This window comes from Colletes latitarsis, chromosome 5 (assembly GCF_051014445.1).
Source record: "Colletes latitarsis isolate SP2378_abdomen chromosome 5, iyColLati1, whole genome shotgun sequence".
Lineage (NCBI taxonomy): Eukaryota > Metazoa > Arthropoda > Insecta > Hymenoptera > Colletidae > Colletes > Colletes latitarsis.
Genome location: NC_135138.1, coordinates 28,022,799 through 28,036,075, shown reverse-complemented (window position 1 = coordinate 28,036,075; position 13,277 = coordinate 28,022,799). Strand labels below are relative to the sequence as shown.

The 13,277-nt window shown below is 37.0% G+C and overlaps 2 protein-coding genes across 5 annotated transcripts in view; one reads left to right on the top strand and one right to left on the bottom strand.

Moving 5' to 3' along the window:
• Positions 1 to 1,348, top strand: part of LOC143341964 (uncharacterized) — a 208,775-nt gene extending 207,427 nt beyond the window's left edge. The window contains exon 11 of the mRNA XM_076765411.1: positions 1,305 to 1,348. The gene's annotated coding sequence lies outside the window, so the exon portion shown is untranslated. The remainder of the gene's footprint in view (positions 1 to 1,304) is intronic.
• Rho-5 (rhomboid-5) overlaps positions 1 to 13,277 on the bottom strand; it is a 300,427-nt gene that overhangs the window by 118,104 nt on the left and 169,046 nt on the right. The window lies entirely within an intron of this gene.

Sequence of the window (13,277 nt, the reverse complement as noted above, 5' to 3'; positions counted from 1 at the left end):
CTCGTAAGTGAAATGAAACACTATTCTACCGGCATACGTAGACAAAATATGATATGTATTATCAAAATATTATTCGTCGTAATGTCGCAGAATCAAGCTTAAGCATGCGAACACGTACCAATTATAATGGCTGGAAGGATTAACCCTGAAACTCATATAATAAATTTGTAGATTATAGTCTGGATTATTAACATGACAACTCTAAACTAAATGATTAACTAAGTATATTTAAAGTACTACGACAAGACCTTTTTAAAAAAAATTCTACATTTAATGGTAGTTCAAGTTCATACTTGTGCAATTAGTTAATTAATTTCGATCCTCGTGAATTGCAAGCTTGCATTTTTACGCGTACACGCGATTGTTACCGTTCCACTTATAGCTTCGTTAATTTCCGCCAATTAGTACTCATGGATTGCGCGGGCAACTCTGCAAGAAGCACGCGCTTAAGGAAATTCCAAGATAAAATACGAGCGCAATAAACAGACGAAAATTGCACTCGAAATGGCATCGTTACACGTTGCAGCGTGCTTTAACTACAGACATAGCTTAACAGTGCCCACTGTATGTAAAGGAACTTGCTCTCGGTTGAAATTTCGAATTACTGCACTGCAATGTTCCGATACGGATTCACCGAAATCTGTAACGTCATATCCACTTCCAAACTTGTATATCTATGTACGATCGACTACAATTTAAGATCGTGGCTTAAACGAACAAAACTGTCTCCAAACGAAAAGGCACACAATGGCTATAGTTTATTCGTAAGATATCCTCCTCTTTTACTCGAAACGTGCATTAATACTTTAACTTCGTACAGAAAGTTTACAAACTACGTTGAAATTTTGTAATTTTCATCGGATAGAAGAATAAAACGCCCTTGAAAACAAATTTTGTTTCAAGTGGACACCGTACTTAATTCCGAAGAAAACAATTATTTACGAAAAAATGGCATAGTAATTATGTAAACACCCTGTATACAAATTTAAATTCATTTTCAATTAAATAAACAATTTATAATCCAGTTTTATCGTACACTAGTCGTACAATCTACAGGAAGTGCTGAAACTACTTTGGGTATGTAATGTCAAAGTAAATTTCAAAATAAACATAGAAGACAGCATAAATTATACTAGGTGATATGATCATTAGATAGAGGATGAAAAGCCCTTTAAAATGAGCGTTTGAACAAGTCGATAGCTCTCTTAGTTCCGGAGATATAGCAATTTTAGTTTCAAGTCGATGCGATGGCTAGTTTCGGAGATATAAAGGTCCGAAGCTTTGTTTACTGCAGCCTTGTCAAGGTCGTTGACCGGCACGTGACTCGGAGAAACTAGGTCAGTCGGCCACTCGGTCACGAGTCACGTACGAGAAAAAGAGGTCCGACGCGACACGTTAGACGAAGACAGCGATAGTCGAATTAAGAAAAGTTACCCCTTTACATAAATTACGATATTTCCAAAACGAAAAGTCGGATCGTCAAAAACCGAAAGCCATTTTAAAGGGGAAGGTTTACCGCTTCCAATAATGTCTCATTTATGGATAAAGCACTAGTAGTTTCGAAACTGCACGCGTCTAAAGTTTTAGTATTTTTAATACGCGTTAATAGCGAGAGACAGTGGAATTTAAAAAATTACCTTTTACATAAATTACGATATCTCGAAAACGGAAAGTCGGATCGACAAAAACCAAAAGCCATTTTAAAGGGGAAGGTTTACCGCTTCCAACGATGGCTCAATTATGCAGAAAACATGAGTTGTTTCGAAACTTCACCCGTCTAAAGTTTAACTATTTATAATACACATTGTTAGAAGACGGTTATAAGTCAGTGGAAACTGAAGATTCCCTCCTTTCGTCTTTGCTATACATATATTTCCTATTTACATCAAAAGCTAACCAGAATTTGCTACCAAATTTTGTCCAGTTCAAATATAAATCAACCGATCAGATGACCGGTCGTGGTAGGCAAGACAGACTACATATTTTTCTCAGAAAACAAACAATAAGAATAGAAATGAATATTGTAAAATTCATTGTACGTATACTATAAGACAAGTAGTTAAGTTAAATGGCGCTAAAATAATATTGTGCATTAGAAATTCTAAACGAAATTTTAAAAGTTTAGTGTTAAGATTGTTTGTTATTATCGATACCCGATCAAAACTACCTAGAAAATTTTCGATTGACCGACTGTTAGAGAAAATTCTATAAATGTCTAACTTTGCTTTACTAAGAATAATGGCACCTAGTATAGACTTGTTCAGATTTTTATATACAGTGTGTTCGGCCACCAAATTCGAGTAAGTGCTGAAAGATTTGGATGAAAAAAAAGACTTTCGAATCGTCTTGGAAAAATTATTTTTAGTTACAGGGGTCAATTGCAAGCATTTTTGGTCAATAGGCATACCCCCGAAATCCTACTCAGTTTCGAGAAAAAAATTCCTTACCGAAAATGTATGTCTGACCATACCGTTGATATGTTTCCCTGAAATTTCGTCCGTATCTTTAAAACGTCATAACTTCTGAACGGATTGGACGATTTTAATGTTTAAAAAAGCAAATTACGCGTATTTTGGTGGAGAATATGTACAAATCGCAAAAATATTCGAAAAGTTGGTCCTTGACCCTGCAAAATGAGAAAAACCCCATAAAAATGGTCCAATTTTCAAACAGCCATAACTCCTACAATTGTGAATATATTTTAATGAAACTTTTTTCTGAAGTAGAGCTCATGGGTACCTACAAAAAAGTATTAGACAACTTTTCTGTAGGGTGTCAAACAAAATTACTAAAAATCAAGAACGAATTTTTAAGAAAAATCGACAGGGGGTAGGTGCCTAAATTTTTCGACGAAAAAAAAATTTTTTAATTAATTCTGAAAAAATTATTTTCGGTTGCGGGGGTCAATTACAATCATTTTTGGTGAATAGACATACCCCCGAAATCTTGCATATTTTCGAGAAAAAAATTCTGAACGGTCGGAACTTTAAACGTTAATAACTGTTTAACGAAGCCTTCATTAACAAATTGGTATTCTTGATTTTCGTCTTATTTTGGCCTCTAGAATCCCCCATTAAAATTTTTCCCAGGGGTGGCCGAACACCTTGTATAAGGATTAAATCAGGTAAGCAATCTTAATATCATTTTTTATTATCGATACCCGATCGAAACTACCTAGAAAATTTTCGATTGGCTGAACTTTACAGAAAATTCAGCGCTATAAATGTCTAACTTTGACGTTTAAATCGGAATATGTTGGAACACGATGGAAATGATGGAAAAGCGCGCGTGTCCTCGCAAGTGCACGTGGAACAGGCCCGATTCAATGGAAGTTCGGATCAGCAGGAATCGGGTTTTCAGAGCGAACGTCCGGTTGGGATTGTATCGGAGGACGGTCGAGGACAGGCTGTCGATACCATCGATCCTCTCGACTTCGCGGTTCCTTCCGCGCCAAAATGGCTGTACGGACTCTGTCGCGGAAATCCGGCTCGAGGATCCATTTTCTTCCGGGATAAACGTCACTGGTCACTGTTGCTGACGCTGGGAATTCCAGCCCGTTACCTCGCGAAACGTTTGTTTATTTTAAACCGTAGATTACGTGACCACGCGAGAGCGAACGGTTCGTTTGTGCTTCGGATCTATCGAATATATTGGCCGAAGCGGACGCAACCATAAAGCTGCAGAACGCTGGGGGATTTCGCTACGGTTCGATCATTTAAACGGTATTATACAAATACATTAATAGAAAAGTAAATATTCGAAAAACCATTCAACAACGAGTACGTCAATCTTGGTCACAATCTCTATAAAATATTACAAAGAGGTTTCGTACGGAATATTCAGTAGGGTAACTCGAAATAATTGTCAGAAACGAACACACCGTACATTTGACGAGGTATCTTCAGTCTAAACAAAGTCTATCGAGTATTGTAATTATTATTCTCGAGATTAATGAATTTTAGTTACGTTAAATTCTACGGATAGACGACGAGATCTTTGCAAATACCTACGGTTTTGTTGAAAATCGGTTTCGGTTTCCGAATATCCAGCTTACCTACGTTATACCTCTCAGTGTTGGTTGAATAAACACTCGACTCGCTGGTGGTTCCCGTCTCGAAATTTCGCCTTACATCGAACGTCTTCCCAACAATCGTCCAAGTCTCATCATCGAGGTAGTTCACGGTGCATTTCGCCAATTCGAAGGAACAGGAGAATGGAACCCGCAGACAAACGAAACTCCCGAATTTGTGGTTTGTGCGCGAGAAAAGGAAACGTACAAGGCCCGGGAGAAGAGGAAACTCGGCGGAAAACAACCCCTTTGGTACAACGTAAAACCAGTCGTGCCGATCCATTAGGGTCTAGAAGATAGGGCAAGATACAAAAGATTGCTCGTAGGAAGGGATTAACCTTCTCCCATGGGGATTCTTGCGCTCCACGAGCTTATCTTTCGTTTCTTTCCCGAACCTCTTTTCCTCCCTTAAAGCGTCCGCGAAAAAAACGACGTTGAAAAAAAGAACCTCCCCCGTATTGTGTCGTTTCTATGAAGCATACTCGTTTCGAGCTTGAATGTTTCCATTCTTAGATAGAACCGATGGAAACGTTTCACTTGTACTTTAAAAGCTTCGAACTCGTATGTTTTGTTTAATGTTTTTATTTTTAAACTTATATGATTGAACGTATCAAATTCAAGCATTCCCTAAATTTGAAATATTGCGAAATACATGTACATATCATCCTCGTACTAGCGCGAGTTGGATATTTTTTTTTATAAACTATCATCGATATCAACTTTCTTTTTGTTATAAAATAGAAACGTTCACGATTTTTGCTTGTTTTGCAGTTTTGCTTTAACCGTAGCGTACAGGGAACGAATAGTAAAGTTTGATTTTATTTTGATTGGAAAAATGTCAATTTTTTATCACGTTCAATTCGAAAATTGTTTGTTTTCGAAACAATCTATTTTTAAGAAATAGTTGTGATTATTTTCCATTATAAAAATATGTTTCTGCAATTTTGTCGCCGACGTTGTTGAAAAAAAGAATATATAAATTAAATAAAAAATACAATGGAATAAATAAACCAATTGTATGGTTGATATTTCCTACGTTTATTTCTAACTTGATTTCCTTTACCAAAACTGAAAAAAAGAATGTAATTCTTATGCTCCTGCTATTTATCGCATAATATTTAGCGAAACTTTGTATTTTCCACGATGTAAATAAGAGGGGAAAAATTGAAAGAATGTGTCTCCACACGCTATTAAAACATAAAAAGCTGAACTTTTTTTGTTTGTGTTGAAGCAGTCCCCGGGGACGACGCCATTTTTCAAAAATGAACCATCTCTTGAACCTTTTGACGCTCGCAAATGCACGTTTTCATTCATAACTTTGAATATTCAGCTCATAAAAGCTCCATTTCACATATGTAACAGACAGACATTGAAACGTCAGATGGATTTTGTGCCTAAGGCTTGATACAAATTACCCGTACTGCTCGTAACAGACACACGAAACACTCTACGTCTTAACAAAAAGATCAAATAATCTCTCGGTAAAAGATAATTAATTAATATTATTTCCAAAACAATAGATATCTACAAAATATTAGATTGAAAGATATGATATCTTACTTGTATCAAATTTAAATTTTGTGATACGGTTAAATAAATTAAATTAAGACTCTTAAGCAGCATATTTATTTATTTATTAACATTTCGGAATTTTATGTTCTGAGCCTCATCGAGAAAAAAAATTATTAATCTAATGCAAATATTAGATTTTAACAAGATTAATTTTCAATAATTTTTTTCTTTCTATTTTTCCTTTTTATAAATATATATATAAATTAATAGTATTAATTTCTTATAAGGACCACAATATAAAAGTTCGACCGTTAATAATAACAAAATAATACACTGCAGAAACAGATTAAGAAATACAATTTGCGGATTTTATTCAATTAGCAGAAAATTATCCGAACGATTGTTTAAATTAAACGATATTCGTTTATTGCACCGTACTAATGAGGATGGATCTTCTTGCAACGTTTGATTTCCAAATGAATTTCTATGAGCTATGGTCTTTCATTGCACAAATAATCAGGTTTTCAAGTTTCACCTCTGTACAAATTTAATACGCGTAGTAATACAACAAATATATCGAAAAGGATGAGTTTAACATCCGAAAAATGTTTCACATTAACGTGGATAATGTTCAATCTTAATTTCGAGGATTTACAACTGTGGGTATATTGTAAAAAGATTCAATAAAAAATTAAATCCCAGATATTTTAAATGCTTCTAACAACTGGAATTTTTATACACGTAAACGATTTCTATAATAATAGTAAACTTTAAATGAGTTTTCCCTCGTGGAAACGTCTGATGTAATTTGCAACACAAAATACCACAGATGGTTTTCCGTCATGTAACAAGAGACATTTCCGAAACTCTGTTTTCATACAGTACTATCATCTTCCACGGAGGGTTTTCGAAACTTTCTTTCCCGATAGCTTTTCGTCCCGAGACTGGATTAAAGTAACAGAATTTGCAAACAAAGTCGAAAAGTTTCCGAAATATTTCCTATACACGCGCAAAAAAAGAATTTAAGCATTCCGGAAAATCTCTTTCTCGATACTTTCCCGCGCACGGAATGGAATTAATTGTGCGTAAAATCGAGTAGTTTTTATCTAGGAGGGCTGGTGCGATTCCAAATCGAAAGTTCCACGAACTGAAATTACCGAGAACCAAGCGAATTTAAAGTCGTTTGTTTTCCCTCTCAAAGGGCGTGGAGGCATTAATTTTCACGCGTACCGTTAATGAGTGGCATGTATTAATTAGTTCCCTATATAAATCGCTCCCTCGAGGGAGTGTTCCGTTAATTAATCCACGGGGAAAGTTCCAGATGTATTCGCGATGCAAAGATCGCGCTGCTCAGCCTAATTGATCGGATTGTTCAATTAAGGCTCGGTCACTGAGCAAACAAGAAGTGGGCGGCCCGTCGCTTATGCAAATTCAGGAAAATCCGCGAAAAAATACGAAAGTCGCAGAAAAAGAATTCATTAACCACTTAGGCATCCTCGGGAAATTCCGATGAGCGAACTAAACGGAAATTTCTAAAAAAAACACCATCTCGAGACGCATTACAATTACAAGGTTGAAAAAATTGAAATGTACTTTATTGTCTGAAAAAACAACGACTCTTGAAACAACACTAAACGTAATATTTTTAAAATATCACAATTGTTTTTACAGATCTTATAAATACTCAGGGGAACCTACTATCAAAAACTTCTATTTATAAATATTGTTAGAATGTTCGAATACCGCGCAATTCGAGAAAATTCGTGGCCCTTTTTGTTCTGTTTCTTTGTTTTTGCGAACATCGTTTGTTTCGAGCGAGCGTTTCCTCCGAGCGTGTTTTCTACGTTGTGCGCGTATCTCTGTATAAATATATATATTTAATAAATTTATTGCTCAAAAACCATCAGGTTATGGGCCCAGAACGCCCAGAGAATTAAACACGCGAATAGTAAATGAATATTGGAAAGGTAGATCGAATTTAGAAATTAGAGTAGTTCGTTACAATGGATTATGGAAGTAGGTAGATGCAAGCGTTTCCAGACTTTGAGAGAGCTACTAGGAATGGACTACGAACGATGAGAAAGCTCTGGATTCAATTATTACATTTATTACAATTATTACAACCCGACCAATACAACTATGTTAAAAGGGTAAAAACTTCTGCAGATGCATGGCAAGTACTGAAAGAAAAATATGAATCTAAAAGCCCAATGAGACAATGTTTTTTGTTCAAGCAGTTGTACCATCTAAAGAAAGCGTCAAATCAAAGCATAACAGAGTTCATAAATGAATTTATGAACATAGTGGAGCAGCTCGAGGAGTGTGAACTAAAATTGCCAGAAAATCTATTGTCTCTTTGATTGTTAAATTCATTGCCTCATGAATTTGAAACTTTGTGTATAGCAATTGAATGAAGAGAGCAAATGCCATCTTTAGAAGAATTGAAAAACAAAATACTTGAAGAGGAGTCAAGACGAGCTGAAAATACAAAGGAACAAGAATGAGGCGCAGAAGAAGCACTACTGTCTAATACAGGTAAACCATATAAGAAAGGAACGCAGAGAAATACTACACAAAATGAACAAGGAAAGAGGTTTGAAATTAAGTGTTTTACATGTGGTAAAGTAGGACACATTGTTAGAAATTGCAGATCAAAAGCAAAATTAGTAAATAAAAGAATGACACAGGATGCTTTTACAGCCACTGCTTTCAGCACAACCACACAAAGGGCACGAGTTTGGTGCTTGGACAGTGGAGCAAGCACACATATGTGCTACGATAAGAAGAAGTTCAACAATCTGGACAACAATGAGAAAACCATCAAATATAAAACTTTCATTCGCTTGATCTTGAAGGAACATATTTATAATATAAAATTAAAGGAATACCATTGATTGAAAATAAATATATATGGACTCGTATCGTACAATTAAAAAAAGACTAGAATATACGTATGTAGTTTAAAATTTGATTAAATAAATCTTTTCACTGCATATCACCGTCCCAATCGTGGATCGCCGTTCTAGACAATTTGTCGAACCAGTTGGGACAAAGAAAATTGCAGACACGAAAGAAGAGAAGGAAAAAACGGAAATAAAGAACATTCCCGCCCAAGATTCTGCTGATCGGTGTAGCCTAGCGAGTAAAGTACCGAGGATTTTCTAAGAAATTGAGAGTAATGGCTTGTAATACTGTTCGACTGTCTATACATTACCGAATACGGAATTGGAATCGTCCATTTCTCTTTTGCGTCGCTGGAAAAGTTGATTTCAGCTGCGCCCAGCATGTTAGAAACGCGTTGATAACAAACTTCACACATGGTACTGCTCTCGTTCGTTCTTATTATGAGAGAATAACTTTTTAAACGGTTAATTATTTCACAAGTTGCAATCACTTTTCTTCGATAACTGACATTCTAGTTCACAGACGTAAATATACTTTAATTTGCAGTCAAATTACGGCACGACGCGTGCACATTGCACGTGTATTTCGAGGCGTAAATGGTTGGTTTGCGCATGCCCAATAAAAGCACGGCGCGAGTTTCAAACTCTGGAATGTTTGAATTGGAATTGACAGAAAAGCAAGTATTACCCAATAGAATACGTAGTTTAAATGTTATAACTTTTTATGTGTGGGAAGAAGGATATTACTAAGTATCGACTATGTATAAATGATTTAATCGTAAAGCTACTGAGTTAATTTCGATGTCACGCAAGCTAATTTCCCACACGCGTAAGTTTTCCTGAGATTTCCGATCCCAGTGTAGTTTCACCGTCGAACCGAATAACTTCTTCGTACAAATTCTACGGCTACTTTGGAAATCAGATATTCGTTGGGGCGCCAGTAATATTTTTATACCGGTCTCGGGACACTTCGCGAAAGTTTCTCGGCACTGAGCGATAAGAAGAAAGTAACACGAAGGGGTTCGAGTGAAAGTTGGAGAAAAAAGTAAAAGTAGAAACCAAGGAGGGGGCCGTAGCCCGGACTGCTTCAATTCTCGATCGGAAATGAACTACCTACCGGTGAAGCAAGGGGGCACGTGGCGACGACTGAAATCATCATAATAAAAACTCGATTGAGAATCTAAGGGTTGCACGAGGGAACTTCGTAAAAGAAAGGAGTATCATTTTTACGAGGAATGGGCGCCCATGTGTCTTTTGGTCGAAAAAGTATTCGTCGGGGAGGAAAACCGATGAAAACGTTATGGTGCTCGACGCTCGAGTCGTATTATGCTCGTAAAACGCGACTAAAACACAGTCGTTACTGGTCGCAGCGAGAACGTGCGTAAAGTTGCTCGAAGCGTCTTTAAAGAGGCCTATACAGTGGCTAGAAACGTGCCATGCCTGATAAAAGTGCACGGTGATCCGTACAAAAGCTGGTTACGTGGTCCGGATGCATTTTCAGGACCATAATAAATGTTCTAGAATGACGTTTCCCCGGAATTCTAATGCCTCGAGATGTTTTAAGGGACAGTTTCTGACTATTCAGGGTGCTTGTTTTTAAAACCAGCTACAAATTACACTATACAAATGCTCAAACTAACGTTCGTAAAACAAACAATATATGCAGACGTTAAATCGAAATGGTAGCCCTTTTATAGTAAACTGTATAAACTGTATTTTTTAAATTACTACAGTAGGATTTGTATAATATTGTTTTAACCACGAATGATTGCGTGGGTTTTGCAGTATTTAGAATCAGAAGTATATTGTAACCGCAACTTTTAGTCCATAATAGGAACATTAAAAAAAAAATTGAAACGTCTCAGATATCGACAGTATGTCGATAATCAATTTCATACGTTCCGTACAGCTTGGATTTCATTTGAACGGTACAAAATAAATTGATTTACAGTGTCATCGGTTATCGACATAGCAATTATTAGCTAGATGTGTTACAAACGGTGTCGGTTGGTAGAGATAACCACTCATAAGACGATTAAATTTTTTAACACAATATTTAAGAAAAACAGCGTTACTACGCTATTGAAAAAAATAAAATAGATAAATTCATTTCGACTCTAATTCGTTTAAGAAGTATTATTTTCATTAGAAAGAGATGGACAAAGAAAGAGTAGGCTGAGGTTTAAAATAAAATCGAAAGAAATTAGAAAAAATGAAAGAAGGTTAAAACTATCGAGAAGAAAAGAAAGACGATAATACAAATTAATTTTTAAAACGAAACAAATACAAAAAAATTCAAAGCAATCCAAGTTTGGCCTCTATTAATAGTGTTTTCTGTTTAGGCGTTAATGAATCGCGCGTCAACGAAAAGACACTCGTCTCCGAACCCTTTGAAGCGATTCCTCTCGAGCTCGCCATGTGCTTCACAAATTCGTTCGACGTTTACGCGTTCACTTTCGTTTTAAACGAACCCTCGACGCGAGGAAAGCATTTTCACGGATGTTCGAGTACAGCCTCATTACGTTACGCGGTCGATCGAGCGCCAGGAAAGAAAGGACCTAAACAGATTACCCAATTCAGCGAAAAATTGACGGCTGGTTCGGCATCGTGGCTGCGCGAGCCCGCCCGTGGCCATTATGCGCTTTCAGATCCGCAAAATCTCAACAGAACCGCCGACCTCGCGTGACATAGTTCTCGAACATCCGTCGGGCTATTATTTCGCAAACCGACGCGAAAGTCGGGGCTAAACTGGCGCTGTGAAAGTTCGGAGAGGGAGCGAGCAAAACTGCACGAGTATCCCCGTCGATGAAATTTTAATCCAATTAGTGCTCATCGTCGTTTCCGCTCTCGTTCCTTTTTCCAGGTATCGTCTGTTTCCCTCCGACGCGAAGACACGCACACCCCCGCGGTCCACGTTTCTCGCGTGCTTGCTTTTTAAAAGTTAAATCAATAAGCGTCGACTATGAAAACGAGCGCTTAAGATAGCTCCAAGATAATGACGCACCGTCGCATGAATAACAGCAATGGCGATTCTCTCGAACGACTATAAAAAAATTTGCGAGGCAAAACCGCGTCGCAGATGGTCGACAAGCGAACTGGTTTCGTTTTGTTTCCTTTTCTACGATTCCGTGCTTACTGGTGGGATGGAGAGCAACGAATGTCTCAAATATATATATTTACATTTTATCGACAACTTTCGACTGCGATCGGAAAAGAATTTCTTGTATATTACGTTTACGAATAAATATTGGGGATCTTGTTTAACACGTTCACTGCCAGATGTATAACTGTATAATATTCTGCAAGATTAAAATTTTGATTTTACACCATTGTAAGCTACGTAACCCAAAATTTGTTTCAATACTTATTTTCGTAACCTTGTTAAAATTCACAAATTCCATTCAAATTTATTTCCCTCGACGTCTCAACTCGAAAATTAATTTTTCTAGTATCATAGTGGTAAATCCTGACGTGGCAGTCAAAGTATTAAATCGTAGTCGATCAAATCTGCTAACCGATTTAAGGGTAGGTTTTGAAACACTGACGTGACTGCAACTTTCTACCTTTGTGCGGTTTACACAAACGACAAAGAAATGTTTGTGTAAAGGGTATTATTGTTATTCGGCGTACTAACATTCTACGAATTCAAATATGAATTTCATGAAAGTTTTAATGTAGCATATAAAAGCAGGCCGTAAAACAACTCGACTTCCCCAATTAAAAGCTAACGATGGCGAGTTAGCCCATTGGGACTAACGATCCACATTTATGGTGCATATCACCGTGTATATAGGTACGAAAACCACTATTTATCCTGATTATAAATAACCATGTATTACGAAAAAATCAGACAGTTGTTTCTAATGTCTAAATAAAGGACTTTTTCTACGCATTCATTTTTTATCTGTCTACAACGAAAGAAACACAATTTATATTAATAAAACAGCACTTTAACTTTTCTATCTTATTGTAACGAAATAAGACATTAATTAGGTAACCAAAAGTACCAGAGAAAGATTGAAAAATAAATCGTCACGAGTTACAAATTGACTCGTTACATTCGAAGCTAACGACCAAAGTTCTGTCGGTTTCTAACAGAATTTAAGAAGAGAGAAATTTCTGGAAATGTCTGACATTTACGAAATAACGAAAACTATTTCAACACTTTTCCAACTTCCTTAATCCTTTGTTGCCAATTATACAGGTTGATTCAATGACAGTTGTCATCTAAAATAACATGTTATTTGCTGAATTTTTGGGAAAATATGCTTCTGCGACAAAAATCGATAAGAAGAACTAAGAATCGTCCACGTCTTTACATTCGCCAGGACGTACCAGAACTCCTGACGTTCTCGAAGAAAGTATCAGAGAAGCCTCGAGGGAATTCGTCGTGAAACTTGCGCCAGAAACGTTCGCGGTAAATAATTCCCAGTCGCCAGACAACGCAGGGTGTATCGATCGGACCGCAATCAGGATGTCTTCGTTGGACGAGCGACGATACCGCTAAGGTCCTGCTGTCCCATCGAAATAAGATCCTTAATGGAGATGGAATAGATGGAAGGTACGTAAGGAATTAACGAAAAGGAAATAGGTCGAGCCAAGCGGAAAATGGCCAATTTCAGAAATTGGAGATTGCACTCCCGGCAATCTCTCCGTCTACGTCCCTGACTCTCGACGAATCCTTTGAGATGCAGTCGAGAGAAGTCAAAGAAGCCTATGAAAAGGTTGCGCGCCTTGTTCGCCGTCTGCTTCCCTCCCCTTCCGTTTTAATACTTCAACAACCATTCTCAACG